This window comes from Otolemur garnettii, unplaced genomic scaffold (assembly GCF_000181295.1).
Source record: "Otolemur garnettii isolate 467f Iridium unplaced genomic scaffold, OtoGar3 scaffold00036, whole genome shotgun sequence".
Lineage (NCBI taxonomy): Eukaryota > Metazoa > Chordata > Mammalia > Primates > Galagidae > Otolemur > Otolemur garnettii.
In genome coordinates, this window is record NW_003852431.1 from 7,545,358 (window position 1) to 7,560,305 (window position 14,948).

Sequence of the window (14,948 nt, forward strand, 5' to 3'; positions counted from 1 at the left end):
GAAGCAGATCCTCAATAAATGTTTAACAGTGGAGTTCATGAAGGAAAGTAATCTGAAGGTTTATTCCTAAAGATGTGTACCCAGAACATTCACTTTTTCCTGAGTTACTTAAAGAAATTGACACATATTTCTGGAAGTACTCCCACAATTGGTATAGAAAATAATAGTTCACATCTCTTCTGAATGGGATGTTCTAAATTGAATTTCTCTTATATTTGCCTAATTTCAGAGAAACATCCCTTTTATAAGCAAGTGACTAAATGTCAGCTTCAGACATGGGCAGTGTGTATCTGATGAGTCCTTAACTCAAGGAAAAAGACTAGTAGAAGTGTCTAGAGGGGCTGGATTATCCCACAACCTCACACAAGTGAGTAGTGAGTGACAAGTGAATGGCCTTCAGTTTGTTAAGCTGCACAGATTATGGGATCTAAATACCGAATTTATAGTAAGAAAAGTCAGTTTTTAGAGGCAGTGAGAAAGGAGCTTACTCTGCTGGTAGGGAACGGCTGCCTGGGAAACACAGATTCACACAGAGGAGTTCTCAGCCAGGCATGCTTCTGCGCCAGCGTGCCTAACAGCCATGCCATGTCCTTTCCTTCTTTTGGGCTTATGCAATTTACCTAGCCTGGTGTCTAGCTAAGGGTCTCAGGTTTTACTTGACCCAACGTGATCTACGTTAGACTTCAACTGTGAAGAAGAAACTAATCCAAATGGTTACAGAATCTTCCTGTTAGATTTGGAGGATCATTATTAGCCCTCAGGTGAAGGCCAGATACTCTATGAAATCAAGTATATGATATAAAAGACATATGTCGAATGTGGCTCCCCAATTAGTAATAAATGACATTATATCACATTTACATTTTTTTTTAAAAAAAGAAAAAGGAATACTTTATAGAGATTGCCTATTATGGACCTGTGCATCTTTGTGAAAGAATTATAAACTCCCTTTTGATGACTGAGAAAAATGAAAAGCAAGCTAACTAAGTTTGAAATGAATCTCAGTAGTAGAATCAGCTAACTACCACAAAGTCTAGAAGCTTCAGTGTCTTCAAAGGGCAATAGGCTTGCTACCTCAGGCAGCTTTGAAAGAGGTGGTATGGTGTAAGAATCATACACACGGTGAATTGAAACCCTATGTAAAACGTAGTACATAATTGCCTTCAGTAATAACCCCTCCTTATCAGAGGATATAGAATGTAGGATCCTTCAGAAATTTCAACTCCAATTGGCTTTTAAAATCTGGAAATGTGTCATCTCACATAACAGGGAGCCTTAGGTAGGGCAACCTCAAGGTATTTCACAGGCAGGGCTACAAATCCACCTTTTGGCATTTCTCTTGGCTCTGTGCCTTCAATATAAGCTTTATTTTCAGACTGTGTTCCCTCTTGGTTATAGGAGGTTATAGGAGGGCTACCAGTAGCAGCTGGGACCCAAACTTCCTTGTTCATGTCCAGTTGAAAAAGATGGACCAGCTTTCTCTAGGTTAAACCAAACCCTCCCTTTCATCTGATTGGTCTAACTGGGTCCCATATTCACCACAGCTGGACCAACGACTGTTCTCAGTGAAATGGGAAGTGCCTGATGCCCACTGGGGGCACACCTCCAGTCAAAGACGGATGCAGCTTCCCCTGAGCATCATGGGCTGCTAGGGGAGGACTAGAAGCCTGAACAAAACTGAAATCCCATTTGGTGGGAGGAAGAGAGGAACAGGCACAGAGCAGGCAATTAACAGTATCCATTAAAGATGGCTAAAGCAATCCAACTTTATTTCTAAAGCAAAAAACTGTCCAAAGAAGAATTTTTAATGACAGAAATTTATATATCCCAAGCTGTGCAATTGGTAAGCATTATTGCATAGCTTGAGATATTTAATAACTAAAAACAATCCTTATTCATCACTTCTGTTAATTGTGTTATTCTTTACTTCCATTTTCAATAGCCCTTTCTCCTCATTGGATTTTGAACCTCTTTTCGGATCTTCTGCTTCATCAGAAGGCCCCCATTGGTAATGGACTCAGTCCATTACCTAACCTCCAGTGGGGACCAAACCATCTGACTGACTGCTATACCCCAGCCAGTTGGCTGCCTTACTTCTTGGCCTTTTGGCTAAAAGTAAGCACAGCATCAGCTTAGTCAGTGTGACATCTTCTATCCAGGGAGTCTTCCCTGCCCTGGCAGGAGGACAAACCCTACAGGCTAATTACTAAGCATGTGGTTTTTAATTAATAATGCCTATGATTAACATGGGACAATTTTTATCTAATACAGGGCATCATGTAGACTGGAAAAATATAAGCATCTCAAAACACACTTGATTTTATAGAAGAAGCAAGTGTATCTTCAGCAGTTAAAACACAGAAAAGCACACTCACATGGGTCACGGAATTAAGGTTTTTCTGGTGTAATGAATAAATCTGAAAAGATTCCAGCATGATCTAAGACAATTTTTTATTCTCAAGTCCTGAAAGTCACTTCAGAATAAAAGGCAATCAAGCCCTGACAATGTCCCTTTATAATAACTGTAGTTTTAGAACATAAGTAAGTGCTATCGAAGTTTGTAATTACAGCTCTTTTTCCCCGATGGATGTAGTTACAGGAGAGTGACAGTTGCTCAATTGTTTGCTATTGACCCTCCCGTGCTTAGACTGGTTCAGAGAACAAAGCCTGTGTATATTTTTGCTGACTCAAATGAAATTTACATGAAAATTAAGAATTTGTATATGCTCCGGTGAAGGAAATAGTCTGGATTCTCTACTTGGCTTGTCTATTTTGTTATTAAACTTCAAGAAGATGATTAAATAGTCTGGTTCAATCTTAGAGCAATTCAGTTCTTAAAAAATACAACAGAATATTGTAGATACTGTAAGGCCATCTGCCTTATATCTTTTGCAACCCAAGAATGCAAAGAGTGCTGTTGTAACATTTAAATACTGAAAAATAAAATGTATTCAGTATCTCCCTAGGTGATGTTTTCAAATTTCAAGGTCATTATTTTTCCACTTCCCTGTTCTCGTTCCAACGATTTTTAGATAATACTACTTAGTAAGCTGAGCCCTAAAAAGTTTAATTTTTTTCATTGTGCCATACCTTATTTAATTATTCTAAAGGCAGGCATCCACATTTCCTTGAGTTAAATAACAACGTCCCCCACACGCTTAATTAACCCTCCAATAGGAGCACCATTAGCACAGAAAATTGAAATTCAAAAATAAGCTCCAACTTAGTGGATATTAAAAACTCTCAAAAGCCAGATCTTTTATCAGACTTGAAGAAATATTGGTTATTAATAATACTAAATAATCCTAACAGCACTTCCTTGCTCTGCATGAATCATTTTATTTATTCCTTGTACCCACCCCAGAGTAAGTATTAGCGTTATTTCCACTTTATGCATCCTCCAACAGGCTCAGAGAGGTGATGCTTATCAGTTATAATCTCTCCTCATCTTTTGTATCAAACATAGTTGGGATCCGTGACTAATGAATGACACAATCGAAGAGCAATTATGGGCTCGGCAAGAACTTCTGAAGAATTAAAGGCAAGTGTATTACTCCAGAGTTCAATAACGGAGAAACCGAGACAGGGATGAGGGAAGCAATTTGACAGCATATGGGTTTTTAGCTCATGTTACTAAAGAACCTGAGACTGAGCGACACTCGGCAGCGACTCCCTGGGCAAGGAACATCTTTCTCTAGTCTGGCATCTCACAGTTGTCACTTTATTTAAGGAGGACCGTATTTCATTCAGTTATTGAGAATAAAGACTTGGGCCAATAATCATCACATGGATTAAATATTAAGATGTAAAATAACAATGATTATAAAGACAATGATGGGGAGAATAAAAAACATAAAAATACTAGGAAAATATTTACATAATATTGAAGTATGGAGTGACTTTTTAAATATGACCTCAGAAAGAAAACCATAAAGAAACAAAGCTGGAACTTTGATTACATAGGAATTAAAATGAGGTTAGCAAGAAATATTAAGCAACAGGTATGGTAAACAAATGGTTAATATCTTTAATGTGGAAAGAAATCTTAGAGACTCTGAGGAGAAAAATCACTCATCTCCTGACACACACACACACACACACACACACACACATCACATAAAAGGCTAAGAACACAGACACACACAAAAATCATTATCAATGGCCAGGAAATATAATTTTAGATGCTGTTTTCACTAATAATGATCAAACAAATGCAAAGTCTAATACAAATAATAGTTTATTACCTCTATCAATTCTAATGAAGAAATTATAAAATAATGTTTAAAACTCATTCTCTCCTTTTCACTTGATGGAACTAACTCTGCTTTTTTATAAAGTAAGCTTCAAAAATGAATAGCCTTGAATTAGACATTTTATACTAAAGCAATCTGAAAATACAATACATAACTACATATTAATATAAAAGGAGTTTCCACATCTAAAATTATCCCTATAAGAACTCTCCAAAGTGGTACCTATTACAGCTATTTCAACCTACTAAAAAATTTCATTGATTTGCTTTGTAAGTATTCTTTAACAATTATATTTCTTAAAGTATATGGTAACTTTGGAATCTCAGAAGTGGACATTGGATGGAACCTTCATTAACACATGGTGATATTCACTATCTTTCAGGGTTCCTCCTAGTTTGTGGGAACACAGAGTGTGGTGTTCGCTTACAGCTCTTCTCTTCTCTCTTCTCCTCTCCTCTCCTTTTCTTTCTCTCCTCTCATTCTCTTTTGATTAACATCTACTTCTTCTCTTAAATTTGAAGTTTTACATATCTATTTAACTCCTCTTTATTAAAAGAGTGAGCCTGCTACAAAACCAAGCATAAGCACTATGTTCCCTTTAATTCATGAAATCTCTATAGGGAAAAGTGAATGGGATTTGGAATAGGAAAAATTTAAATGTAAATACTGGCTCCACCATTCACCAGCTTTGTACCCAAAGCCCAGTTTCTTTGAATTATAGTATCTTTTGAATATACTTTGAATTATAGTATCTTTTCTCCATAGATTCATAAAAGCCTTCAAAAGGTCTGGCACTTGCTAGACATTCACTAAATAGTGGCTATTATTAATAAAGCAGGTAGAAGATGAGCATTATTTACATGACTGAAATGAATTTATTTGTGTCCCCCAAAGAGATATTGACAAAGTTCCAAGCCCCAAAACCCATGAATGTGAACTTATTTGGAAATAGGGTCAATGTCAATGTCATCAAGTTAAAATGAAGTTACATCAGATGAAGGTGGGCCCTAAATCCAATGACTGGTATCATGGAGGAGCCAAGGACACACAGAGAGACAGAGGAACACAGAGAAGGCCATGGGAAGACAGATTGGAGTGATGCAGCTATAAGCTCAAGAATGCCAAGAACTTCTGCTAGCCACCAGATGGTAGGAAGAGGCAAGGAAGAATTTTTCCCTAGAGATTTCTGAGTGAGCATAGCACTGCTAACACCTTGATTTTGGAATTCTAGCCTCCAGAACTATGAGAATAAGTTACTTTTGTTCTAAGCCACTTTATTATGGGAGCACCAGAAAACTAAAACAATTTAGGGCAAATTCTCACTCAGCATTAGAGCATATAACAGTAGTAGCAGTTAGCAGATAAAGCAAATATTACAAATTCCCTTTTAAAAGTATCCAGCACTGCACCATGTTAGGTGCACCAGAATGAGGATAATTGCAAATTGTAGAGTTTTTTTTTTTAAAAGCAATTTTTTCTCATGACATCAAAATAATTCAAGCAATTTTTGAAGACCTGGGTGTTGAATTATGCAGGAACCATTGTGTATGTAAATATACAAACTATTATCATTTCATAAAAGTCATAGAGAAGGTGGTACATTCTGACAGAAGCCTTATTCTAAAATCCTGCCTTGATCACATCTTTAAAAGAAAAACTAACTAAGGAAAGAATTATAAGTAAGGAAAGTCAACTGACAAAATGCTGAGTGATACTGATTGACTGATAGACACTAGCAAAAAGGGGTGGACCTGTAATACAGATTTCACTTTAATTGACTGCGAAGCTTTTTAATAGGACAAAAATAAAATATTCCATTCCTTTACTTATGCGATTAAGTTTAAGCAACTCCATCTTACACTAGCTTTTCTCCCAGTAAAAGTCAAAATCGAAGAACTTAAAATATTTTAAAATCGTTTTTTGGCAACTGATTTCTTGTTTAAAAAAAAAAATAATCCTTTAAAGGTAAACGTCCCAAAGACAATAATTTTTGAGTCTCTGCCCAATTAAGTGTTCTGCTGAATTTGAACAGCAACAGTTTTAGACTTGGGGAAAATGTTACTACCAGCACTAAAATTTATTTTGTTAATTGCTCTAATAATCAATAAGTAATTTTCCTTCTAAACTAGGTTCTCTATATGACTTAAATAAACCAACTGAAGATCATTTACATCTCAATAACAATTCCTAATAATGTCACATCATTAAATTCCACCCTGGTTCTCAATAACGTTGGTGAGTGACCAATAAAGGGACTTATTACCTTGGTCAGGTCCTCGGGGTGAAGGATTTTCTTCTTGGACCAGGATGCTGAGTGAACCTTCTTCTCTTGGGACCTTTGCTATCATTTAGTTGCAGCACGGCAGTTTTCTTTTCCCTTCCCTTCCTCTGCTCCCTCCTCCCTTCTTCTCTTTTTTCTCTCCTTTCCTCTCCTTTTCTTTCTCTCCTCTTACTCTCTTTTTCTCTCTCTTCTTTTCTTTTTTCTGTCTCTTCTTTCTCGTCATATTTGCTTTTAAATAGAATAGTTTTAACCCTGGTATTGGCCAAAGATTCACAAAGGGAAGACTCTCCTGCATCCTACTTCCCATTGAAAATGACTAATAGAAAAGGTAAAGCATTTTAAGAAAATCTCTGGACAGTGAATGTAAGGTTACTTACACTGAAAAAATAAATGGGGGGACTGAATACTTGGGATACTTTCTATGCGTACAGATTAGTATAGATATCCTGTTTGGGTATTATTTCTAAGGGAAATATTTTTAGCTTATATTTCTGCCACCAAATTAAAACATTTGCTTTTCTTCGGCTGTGCTAGGTTGTGGAAGCGAGGAAGCATCTACTGAGCATCAGAAAAGAGCATGTCTATAGCTAAATGCATAAAGCTGAAATAATCAAAATCATTATTATTTTAAGATACATATTTAACAATGCTTCTGTGATACCGACACACTTAATGACGATATTGAAATTTTTATGTTAATTAAACAACCCCTAACCACTCAGTACATTTCAGATATGTACACTTAGTAACAACCTACATTATTGAAATGTTTGGCTTGATTTATCCATATCACAGCAACATCGTAGTTTCTGTTATTTTTGTCTTTAGAAAAACATAGGCCCCATCCAGGGAATATTTTTATATTGTAAATTAAATTAAATTTTTATTATTGTAAATTAAATATTTAAGCTAACTTATTCTTGCATAAGAACCCCATCAAATAATGGTGATAACTGTTGCTAAGATAAAAACTATTTTTTAGCTTTCTTTTTGGAAGCAAAAATTAAAATCCAATTTTTAGTTCTTTTGGTAAATTGCATGTAGTTAGTGTGTATAGTTTTACTGATGATAGTAGCTTAAGGGGGAGCTATTATAGGCTTAGTTTAGCGATTAAGAAATACAACATTTGTTGAAGGGCTAGGCCTTTTAGTCTAGAATGGATTATCACTTGATCCTTCCTTAAGCATTTTTATACAGAAGTGCATTATCCTTGGAGCCACCCTGGGCTCCATGCCTCATTAGCTTGGGTGTTAGATAAATCAAAGGCAGCCTCGGAGACAAAGATAAGCAAACTGCAGGCCAGCAAGATGATGATGTATGGATCCAGGAGGCTAATAGGAAAGTATTGACAGGAAAATGGTGTGCTTATCCTGCAATCACTGCATATTGCAATGAGAGCTCCCCAAAGCAGATGGGATACACTTCAGGGAATGCACAACTACAAGACTGCTAGGCAGAAATGGATCCCGTATTTTAAATTCTAGGAACTTAGTTTCTTTTGAGCAGCATTTCAGATGCATTAAAATGCATAGTGACACAGGCCACAGCAAACTCTAAAAAGAGAATCCCATTTTAGAAGAGTGAGCATTGGAATTATTCTCATTCCAGGAGACTTTTTCCCCCACCAATATAACTTTTACACAGCAAGGAAGAAACAATCGCTTCTGCTTTCCATCATTGTAACTGTCCGCTCAGTCTGCCATGCACGATGAAGTTTGCTCCCGTTATTACATTTATTCTATCGGTCTTTGATTCATTAATAAGTTTGCTTCTTGCTACTTTGGCAGGGTTGAAAATGAACACCACTTGAGCAAATTTTAACATGGGAAGACACACATGTGTGATTTGATGTAGCTAAGTAAGATTTTCTGATTCTTATCCACAACCAATATCTTGAGACTAAATTAGACTTTTAAAATTATAGAATCTGAGCCTTAGTCTTCTACTTGTGGTGGGTTTTTTTTTCTTGTGGAAATTATGCACTTTGTACATTCCTTAAGCCAAATCATTCATTTGTAAAATCTAAAATTTTAGCATAAAGATGATAGTAGTATGATGTCCCTACCCAGTAGAATCACACATGAGGAAAATCATTAATTAATACCTGTTTGACCTAAGCTTATTGGGGTTCTGCTGGGGGTTGAAGGTTAACTAACAAAATTGATTTTTCAAATCATGATGTACTCCTTCAGTCACCTCTTCCCTGGCTGAAAATAAGACTTCCTGATTTATTCTAGAGTAGACAATGGGTCAGTCAACTATCCTGAAGTGAGAGCAGCTATGAGCTCTCTAGTTCAGCTCCATTATTTCTTGGACCATGGAAACCAAATATATTAATCCTGATGATGACCCAGAAGTTACGAGAGTTCTGCAATCCCACAAAGACCTGCATAGTTCTTATACATGGAATACATCCTAACTCATGGACCATAGTTGTGATGGAGGCAGATTTTCTTTAGATTTATAATGATGAGTAAGGCTCTATCTGCAGTCAGAAAGTCAGCAAGAATCATCCAGATAGGCTTCAAGAAGAAATCACAAGAGTATACAGCCCTGCAATATAGGGGCTATAACTTGTGCTAATTGGTGCTTTAATTTTGCAGTTGCCGGAATACTTTGCCATTCTCTAAAAACCCAATACTTGCCTGTATTTGAGGCACTAGTGTACTTCATCTCTATACTATACATCTGACTTTCATGTAACTTTTATTATTGGAATAGGTGGCATATTCTAATTCAGGATACATTTGTAATCTAGTAATCTACATTTTAATCCCTTGTTCAAAAGCAACTAGAGACATAAGTTAACTCTGTAGTTTAATTGCATTTGAGGGGAATGAGCAAAGAATCAATGAAACCCCATTGCCAAGTCTACATTTTATAGATAAGAAAAAAGGAGGTCCCCACTCCACCCAACCAAAACCACATGCCAAAGGCCAACTAGAACCAGATCCTTAGGTCTGCTGACAAGCAGCTGAATCTCTCTAACATGCCGTCGCTCTTATCAGCATAGAATCTGGGGGACCGTGGAGGGAGAATATTAATTATACTACAGTTACTGACAATAACAATAGAAGCAAGGTAATTTTTAAAAATGACACTGAATCACAAAAGGCAACCATGGCTCTGTCCAGCCACCAGACAGTTCCAATACAATTTCATTATTGAAAGAAAAAGACATACAGAGATGGGGCCTCCTCAGACCAGACTGACTGGCTAAACAGAAAGCTCCTCGCCCTCTGTCACCAAGCGCCGACGCCCCCAAAGGTTGCTATTGGGTTGACAGAAAAGAAGCTCTGTCCCAAGTGGTTTGCCCCACAAGGACTAATTGCTCTGCTTACTGCTTTCTACTGGGCTCTACCCTTTCCCTCCCTTTTCTCCAAGAATTTCTGACTTAAAACTTTTTCTAAACAATCACTAGAGCTGTTATATGGCAAAATGGGAAGGAGATTATAAAAATCTTTCTGAATGTAAAAGATGATAAATAAATCACCGCAATTTATAGTTCATTTGCAATGCAATTGCTATAAAAATATTTTTTCATGTCAACTGGTTCACCTTCCTCGGAGTCATTATTCCCACAACCTGTGCAGTATCGTCAGCTCAAAGAAATAGTTAGGTCATGGATTTTTTGATTTCTGCTCTTAGTATTTTCTGTGCTTGGGCAAAGGAACATCTCTGTCTTCTCTCTCTCTCTCGCCCCTCTCTCTCTATCCTCTTTCTCTTGTCTCTGTCCTCTCTCTCTCTCTCCCTCTCTCCTCTCTCTTCTCTCCTTCCCCTTCTCTCCTGTCTCTCCCTCTCTATCCCTCTCTCTGTCTTAACTTCTCTCTTTCTCTCTCTCCCTCTCTCTCTCCCCCTCTCTCTCTCATCCAAGGGAGATCAGGAGGCACCTGTCAAGTGGTTTATCAGAATTCAAGTGGAGCATCACAATTCATTGTAGGCATTCTAGTCAAGTCCTTTTATAAAAAATGAAAATCTATTTGATAAGTCAATTCGATTGTAGTTTATTTTTAAAAAATATAGACTTACATAATTATGCCACCTTTTATATTTTGAGAGTCATTTCAAACATTACTTTTGAAATTATAACCTGACATTGAATAGAACTCACATCAACCCTGCAGTGTTGTTCCCCAGAAAGGCTGCCCCCCACCCTCAAGCTGAGCTCCTTCCTTAGGAGACTGCGAATAAATCAGATATCCAAGTGCAACAAATCCAGGCCTGGTTTGCAAAGGAACACTGGAATAAATACAAACAGGCTTCCCTAAACCCGCTACCTACTCGTGCCTTCTGCCTGCAGTTTATGTTTGTGGCGACTGTCATTTAAATTTATTTCACCTTCCAAAAACCAACCCTATACTCCCAACTGGCAGAGGGGCCCTTTTCATCACGTTCTGCCTTTGTTCTTCCCACCTGGGCTTTCTTTGCCCTGCCCATCAGCTCAGGGAACATTGTGATTAATGCACATTCCGCCCCCGCCCCAGCCCACAGGCCCGTGCTATGGCTGCCTCCAGCAGCCAGTCCCCCGCAGTCACCAGTGTCCCTGTGCCTTTAACTGCCTTGCCTTTATCTGCCCACCCTGGGCCTGCAGCTGGGCCTCCCAGTGGCCTCACCGACCGCCTCTCCACACCCTGGGACTGGAGCAGGGTGCGTTCATTACTCATCTGTGACAATAACCCATCGAGTAAGATGTAGAACTCAATTCCAGCAGAAAGACCCATAATGTGGGAGTCAGGAGGTTATCGCTGAGGGACCTGCACCTTGCTCCTCACTGCTCTTATCGAGAGCTGTACAGGCTCTGCTGGGGCCAGCATCTTGTAAAGCTGAGGGCGGCAGATTTGGCCTCAGATTAGCATACATCTTCCTAAGTGGTACTACATTTAATTAAAAAGTAAACCATTGTTAATTTTTTTTTCCATTACTTACTGTAGTATAGGAAAATAGGAGGCATGCATTGTAAAGCCCAGGCTGGTGGCAGGGAGGAGGAGAAAGCAGATTCCCTGAACACTTCTGACTCTGGCTGTGCCTGGCCCCCTCCTTCCCAGCAGAGGCAGATTACTGGTCAGGGCCTGGGAGTCCTCCGCCTGTGTCTCACCGTGCTGGCCCCAACTCCGACACTGAAGGATCTCAGACCACACCTGGTGCTCAGCCAGCAGTACTCTCTACTACTGTGCTGTCGAACCCATCTCTCCCCCTCTGGCCTTTTATATTTTCCTTTAGGGGCTGCAAGTGTGAGCTATTGACTAAAGTTTTGACGTGTGCATCCACACCCAAGGCAGCATTCACCACCTCTTAGAAAATCAGATTTCATGACAATCAGAAATTTTGAAGAGCTCAAGAGCAAAAGAGGTGCCATCAGGATGGGGAGGGACATCCCCCAAATATGCCTTTTTTATCATTTAATCTCCTTCTGGAATATTACATCACAACGCTGAAGTAGAATGTAAGTGTTATAATCACTTCAATTTCATTACCTGAAACAGATATTCATCAAATTGCAATAATTAACCAGACACAGGAAAAGATTCATTACACTTGATAAGAAAATTCAGGTCATGACCACAGTATCATTGAAAACCAATCATGCAATTAAAAACTGCATACTGCTTAAAATTGTTTTTAGTGACTTCAAAAGACTTACTCAGGGGCAGGTAATGTTGTAAAAGCAAATTTTAGAATATTGAAAGAATAGAAAAAAAATCACTAAGGGATATTTTCCTTATGGTTAAGATAGAAGAAAATCAAGTGAAATAATATAAACTGCATGAATTATTTCATATTAGTGTAATGATAATTGTGTATATCTTTTCTAAAAACTTTGCAAGGATACCATCTTCCTGAAATTTTACAAAAGCTTTACCTAGACTTTCAGCAGGGTACCCTCTTATCTAAACAGCATAATCTTTAATAGCTATGCTGTTTTCATGGTACAGTTTATGCCACTTCACCAACTTCTCAGCTTCTTCTACCATTTCCACTACACCAAGCTTGTGTAATTGTCATTAGAAATATTTTAAAATACATGTCAGATGTTAACATCTTTCCATGCCTCTTGCTATTAAAAACAGTACTCCAGAAAGCATACAGATGTTTGCTTAGAAGACAGGGGATTCAGCCTAAATCCTCACCTCCACAGAACTCCACAAACCTTACTTTATATAGTTATTTACAGTTTTGTTTTGTTTTTAGTTGCAGTTGGAAAGAGTCTGAGTTAAAAGATCTCAATATGTCTCTTCTCAGAACCTGGAGGTATCACCATACATGCCAATCAGATTCCCTATCTCTCAAGTATGTGTGACTTCTTGAGAGGTACAAGTGTAACATGAATTTGTAGAATCCTTTCGAGGTAGTATCTGGGAGAGGTGGCTTCCCATAGAACACACTTGGAGAAAGCTATGCCTTCTCCTTTCTCTGAATAGCATATTAGGGGCTTTGGTCATCTTGCAGTTTCCCATACAGCAGCGTTTCTCAACCTGTGGGTTGCAACCCACAGGTACTGTATTAAAGGGTCACAGCATGAGGAAGGTTGAGAACCACTGCCATAGAGGGTCATGAAGTAGGAGGCAACATAACAAACTGAAGAGCAAATTCAATGAAATGTGCAAAACTTTATGGACCACAGAAGATACAGCACTAGTTATGATTACACACAAAGTCTCCTTCTCTTTTCTGTCTTTTCTAACTATCCCAGGAGAGTGTTACTTCCCCTGGTCGTCCCTAGCAGTTAGCTACCATCTCTAGCATAGTCTCTACTTACATTGCTTTATAATAATCCCTTCACAGGAATTTCTCTCCACTTGCTTCTTAGAAGAGAGCCAGTGTCTAATTCATTCTTCCATCTCCATTTCCCAGCATTGTAACTGGCTCATAGTTGGCATTAATAAATGTTTGTTGAGGAAATAATTCAGGCAGTGACTAAAATTTAGTCTCTTCCTACTAAACATTGCATGTTTCTAAACATGTATGTTTAATAGGATTAAGACCCGCCCTCTACCCTCTCCAAGAAATACTGGATAGCCAAAATGGTATGGACAACTATATTGACTGGGTATCAGGGTCATTTTCTGCCAGGAACTGTACCCTTATATATTCTTCATATTTTTCTTATAATTTAAGGATTTTATACAATGCATAGGGATTACCTTTTAAAGGAAATATCCCTAATAGAGATTATTTTTAAAACAGTTGTAAGTATTATAAAAGACATGAAAATAAAAATGGAGATGAGAGCATTGGATTTCACAACTAGAAGGTCTATGATGGAATTTATTAGAGTCTTCATATTTTTCTAAGCTTATGTTTTCCAATATGATAGCCACTAGCCATAGGTGGCTATTTAAACATAAATCTAAACTTACTAGACTTTAAAAAGTAAAAGTATAACATTGCAGTGATCCTAGCCACACTATCAAGTGTTTGATTACTGCAGATATGAACCATCTTAATCACTACAGAGACTTCTATTGAACAGTAATGAGGCAAAAATGATCTAGAAGGGAGATAGAAAGATTTTCATTTCTACTTGATTCTGAAAAGAGGAGCAGGTAGGGAACTGATGACCTTAAGCTTCACAGACTGAAAAACTATGTAGCAGGCAAGAAGCAAGATATAAAAAGCTCAACTCAGATGTTTAATACGAAAATTCAATTGTGTTTATGTTTATTGATTTCCTTGAGGCAGAAAAGAAAACCTCTCTCCTCCTAAGAATAGTATAGTGGTTAAACTTTTTATTATTATTATTATCCAAGAAAGTCAACGTGTTATCATCTTGTTTGGGACTCTGGGGACTAGTGGCCACCAAATCCCCCTGTGGAAGAAAGAGTTATTAGGGTAACAGTTCTCAACCTGTGGGTTGTGACCCCTTTGGGGGGGGAACGACCCTTTCACAGGGGTAGCCTAAGACCAGCCTGCATATCAGATATTTACAATTTATAACAGTAGCAAAAGTACAGTTATGAAGCAACAATGAAAATAATTTTATGGTTGGGGGGGTCACCACATGAGGAAATGTATTAAAGGGTCATGGCATCAGGAAAGTTGAGAACCACAGTATTAGGGGGCCTTTGTAAAAGCAGAACTAGGAGTGGGTAGAAACTCAGAAGCGATTGCAAGAAGGAAAGAAAGGTTAACCAAAAAGGTATTCACTTGCTTTAAAGTATTAAACAGAAGCTTGGTACCTATGGCTCAAGTGGCTAAGGCGCCTGCCACATACACCTAAGGTGGTGGGTTCGAATCCAGCCTGGCTCGCCAAACAACAATGACGGCTGCAACCAAAAAAATAGCCGGGCATTGTGGCAGGCACCTGTGGTCCCAGCTACTTGGGAGACTGAGGCAGGAGACTCACTTGAGCCCAGGAGTTGGAGGTTGCTGTGAGCTGTGATGCCGCAGCACTCGACCCAGGGTGACAGTTTGAG